The sequence below is a fragment of the Phoca vitulina genome, unplaced genomic scaffold (assembly GCF_004348235.1).
Source record: "Phoca vitulina isolate PV1807 unplaced genomic scaffold, GSC_HSeal_1.0 scaffold8, whole genome shotgun sequence".
Taxonomy (NCBI): domain Eukaryota; kingdom Metazoa; phylum Chordata; class Mammalia; order Carnivora; family Phocidae; genus Phoca; species Phoca vitulina.
In genome coordinates, this window is record NW_022589711.1 from 14,629,035 (window position 1) to 14,634,133 (window position 5,099).

Below are 5,099 nucleotides of genomic sequence, written 5' to 3' on the forward strand. Positions count from 1 at the left end.
TTTGATCTATTTGGAGTTTTTTGTGGTTCCATACAAATTTTAGAATTATTTGTTCTAGTTCTATGAAGTATGCCATTGGGAATTTTGTTAAGTATGACATTTATTCTGTAGAGTGCTTTGGGTATATGGACATTTTAACAATATTGATTCTTCCAATCCATGAACATGAAATATCTTTCCATTTATTTGTGTCTTATTCAATTTCTTTCATCAGTGTCTTACAGTTTTTATTATACAAGTCTTTCACTTCCTTGGTTAAATTTATTCCTAAGTATTTTATTCTTTTTGATGCAATTGTAAATGGATTGTTTTCTTAATTTCTCTGTTGTAGAATTTCTCAATTTCTTAGTTGTAGCAGTTTTTTGGTGGATTCTTTAGAATTTTTTAAATATAATATATCATTTGCAAATAGTAACAGTTTTACTTCTTCCTTTCTGATTTGGATACCATTGGATTTTTTACCCTTGCTTAATTGTTGTAGCTAGGACTTTCAATACTATGCTGAATAAAAGTGGGGAGAGTGGGCATCTTTGTCTTGTTACTGTTCTTAGAGAAAAAACGTTCAGATTTTCCCCACTGAGTATAATGTTAGCTGTGAGATTGTCTCATATGATGATTGCCCCCAGTTCATCTGTGGGTTGGATCCATGACCATTATGGCATATTGAAGGTTTGAGTTCTCAGCAGGGCATACCCACTGGTACTAGCAAATTGGAGGGAGAATTCCAAAATAGTGCCCATTAGCGTAAAGTAGATTGAGACCTCAAAAATGGCTCCCACCAGACTGAGAAGTCCCTGGGGAGGGTTCCTATTGCTTCCACCTCCCTGGTAGATGCTTTAAAGTTAGTAAATGGGTCTTTTCTACATATGGTCTATGTCCTTTTCAAATTGATCTTTTTTTTATTGGCTTCTAAATTGCTGGCTTCTAAATTGAGTAATCTGCACAGCAGCCCTTTACGAGTAAGTTCTCCATGCTCTACAGTTTTTTGCTTTCCTGAACATAAACCATGTTAGTTTTTATTTATTTATTTATTTATTTATTTGAGAGAGAGAGAGAGAGAGAGAGAGAGAGAAAACCAAGGAGGAGAGGCAGAGAGGGATGGAGAAAGAGAATCTCAAGCAGACTCCCTGCTGAGTGCGGAGCCTGACATGGGGCTTGATCCCATGACCTTGAGATCATGACCTGAGCTGAAATCCAAAGTTGGATGCTCAACTGACTGAGCCACCCAAGTGCCCCTCTGTTGATTTTTAAAGCCTGATGGTTTGGGGACTGGTCTCTCCTGTGAAGGATCTAAGAGTTGGCATCTCTGATGTGAGGTTGGAATCTCTCACTCCTCAGTAAAAGGTTCCATACCTTTTATACCCCTCCTGATTGGGACTCACCATGAGTGTGGTGTTTTGTTTTTGTGTTTTTTTTCTTGACAAGTCCATGGCTCTTCCTTTCTCCCCTCTTGATGCTGCCCTTTTCTTTTCTGTTGTGGAGACTGTTCATTCAATTATCAGGTCACTTTTATTTATTTATTTATTTTTATTTTTTTAAAGATTTTGTTTATTTATTTGACAGAGAGAGAGAGAAGCAGCAGCAGAGGGAAAGGGAGAAACAAACTACCTGCTGAGCAAGGAGCCTGATGCAGGACTTGATCCCAGGACCCCAGGATCATGAATCAGGTCATTTTTAGAAGTAATTATTCTAAATGTAATTACAGATTTTTTTAAATCGAACATTTAATATTTTTATTTGTAAATCAATAAATAATATATGTATATTAAAACTAAAAATTTAGACAATTTAATGCATAGGCATGGTGAATGAAACTATTTGCAGATTTGAATGTTTTGTAAGTAGCATAATCACTGCATACCAATATGGGTTAAGGATAAGCTTAAATATAAGCTTATCCAATTTAAATTACAATTTAATTTAAATTACATTAAAATCCAAATATAAAATATAAACAAAAGTGAAATTTTTCTAAAGGGAAATATTTACTATTCCCCCTCCCAAAGCAGGTAAATTAACACTACAGAGTAGAAATCTACATGTACTGGGGTACTTTCTTGCTTTGATAAGTGTAAAAAAAATAATTTCGGTTGTCTAAATTTTTAGGGTTATATAGTTAGAAATATAGAATTCTACTTTTATAGGCATGTCCACTAATGGAAATAAGAGCACAATCATTTGAATTGGTTGCCTACACACTGGGCAGGGCTTATTCCTTTTCTTTAGCTTCTTTTCACATGTAAAGCAGGCCATAACATGTCATGTTTTGCCTTGAACAATACAACCATATTTAGGTTGACCTTGGCAAATCACACAAGGTTCAACAGCACTAGGGGAAAACTAGATTCCACGATTTTTTCTTTGTCTTGTGTTTCTTCCCTCTCAAACTCTTTGATGTCTTCTTGGCTGCTATAAATGATGCTGTTAGAAGTTGATGACAGAATAGTCCTCACTTTTTTGGGATTGGGAAGCTTGTGTGATTTCATCATCATTTTCTTCAGCACATGATTCTCTGGAATCATTCACTGTATTTTTTTTTTTTTTTTTACAATCAGGGACATCAAAGCCCTCTTTTACTTGTGTTCAGCTTTCTAGTGTGTCTTTCTCAGGCATTTTCCTTTTATCTTTCCCTTTATCTTCCTTTTATCTTCAGGAAGCCAATTCCCATGAAGGGCTCAACATCTGTTGCCATGAGGTAGAAGAGGAGGATTCCTTTCATTGTATGAAGTACACTTCCAATAGTCCGCTAAGGAAATTTCAGGATCTTCTTCAAGATCCTGCCTGTTACACAATTACTCAATATAGCAATGCCAAGGCAGACTAGTGTGATTGCTGACTGGAAGGGCCCATAAGGAGTGACAGATAAACTGTAGCTATGGGAAACTTGATTGCTTAAAGACTTTAGATGTCATACACTATTAAGAAAAAAGAAGGAGGAGGAGGAAGAAGAGGAGGAAAAGGAGGGGGAGTGGGAGAAGCCATTATGAGGAATTGGCACAGACACAAAGAAACTAAGAATTCATGGAGAGTTTTTGGGTAGGTTTCATCTAATGCAATTCTTGACCATTTAAATGTCAAGTTTGGTACTTTCCCATATTTAGTGAGCTCTAAATTATAAATCATCTTGAAGCTAAAACTATTCCTCCAGTCATAATTCCAAGGTAAATTATTTTGGAAGGATCAGGCACTCACCCACTTTCATCTCTTTCCTACTATGAGAATTAGTGGTAATAGCATAAGTATTATTTTTTCTTGGGGAAATATTTTCTGTTTCTCTAGGGAAATAAAAATTTTTCTTGCTAAAGATTTCCTTTTAAAAATTTTGAGTTTCTATGGTAATTTTATATATTCCTACACTTTTCAACTTAATTTTAGCTTAAAATTTACATGAAGTAATTTAAAGAAGGATTTTAAAACTGATTACATGAAAAAGATTGTTTTGAATTTCACACCCCTATAAGGTTCATGTAAAGTGTATGAGGGGCAATTGGATATTTTTAGTGTTCAAATAGAAAATTTTTCGTTATTTTCATATATATTCACTATTTCTGACCTTTCTAATTTTGATATTTAAGAGTTTAAGGATACTAGTATCATGCGAACATAAAAATACATTAAATTTTTATTAAAACAAAGATATACAGAAAATATTACTTTGTCAAATTGTCTCACTATATTATCCTCCCATTGAGATAGAGAATCATCCACTGTATGCAGTTTTCAGTTTATATGTGAGGTAGATGTTTTTGTGCAAAAATATCCATTTGTTGACATTTCTGTTTGTCTGCAATCCTACTTCAATGAGTAATCACATATTAGAAATATTAGGGGCACCTGGGTGGCTCAGTCATTAAGCGTCTGCCTTGGGCTCAGGTCATGATCCCAGGGTCCTGGGATCGAGCCCCGCATCAGGCTCCCTGCTTGGCGGGAAACCTGCTTCTCCCTCTCCCACTTCCCACACTTGTGTTCCCTCTCTCACTGTGTCTCTCTCTGTCAAATAAATAAATAAAATCTTAAAAAAAAAAAGAGAAATATTAGGCAACTCACCAGTCACATTTTAAATCCTGTACACATACAGAAACATCTTCAAAAATAATATAATGAAGTAGTGCTTAAAATTTTGTCAGTCATTGCCACAAATATTTCTGTGAGATTCAGCAAAGTTTTAGATGAAGGTTTTCGTGTAAAAATATGTGAGATATGTCTGAATATTTAAAGATTTAACAATTATCTTATCAAAAGTGATATTACTAAGAAGTTATAAAGTCAGAGTGGGGTGGGAACTCAGGATTTTCAACAGAGTCTAACATTTTCTTTTCACTAGTGGCTTTCAGAAAAATTTTAGCCAAAGAACTCTTTTTTTCAAAAGAACACTAACATGAAAACCTGATAAATAAAAATAGAGATATTCAAGCTGAAATCAGAATAACCTATTATTCTTCTTGTTCTTTCCACGTACCCACAACACCTGTTTTGTGGTATCTGGAGATCCCTTGGGTTCCTTGGAGAACTTTCATAACATTTTATTATTTCAAGTTGACAATTCAAGTAGGATGGGTTTTCAATTTATGTTCATTATAAATGTAATGTATTCACAATTAGTAATACTTATTTATCACAGTTATAAATGGATTCAGCAATCATAATTTTTTTTTTCAGCAGTAGATAATCGAAAGCCAGACTCACACTGGTTTAAAAAAAAACTAGAGGTTTATTACTCTCTTAATATAACAAAAGAAGTAAAGGTAGGTAGCTACTGATGTTAGTTCAGTAGCTCAAAATTTGAGATGATTTCCTTACCTGTCTCTCATGGTCACAAAATGGTCCTGAGACTTCAAGCTTTGGAACCATCATTTAAGACAAAAAGAAACTTCCTTTATCAAGAAGACCCTTTCCCCAGAATCTCCTCAGCAAACTTCCACTTATGTCACATAACTCCTTACTGTGTTATATAGCAACTGCTACCTGAAAATGGTGATTGACAACATGCATACTTAGCTTTTCCAGCCTCATAATGGAAGTGAGATGAGAAAATTGAAACATGATTTTTGATAACCATTTAATAGTGTCTAACATAGTCATATTCAAAACTGAAGTAG

General features: G+C 34.5%; 1 pseudogene; it reads right to left on the reverse strand.

Annotated features, from left to right (window-relative positions):
- Positions 1-2,094: 2,094 nt before the first annotated feature.
- On the reverse strand, positions 2,095-4,811 carry LOC116633634 (annotated as a pseudogene).
- Positions 4,812-5,099: the final 288 nt, after the last annotated feature.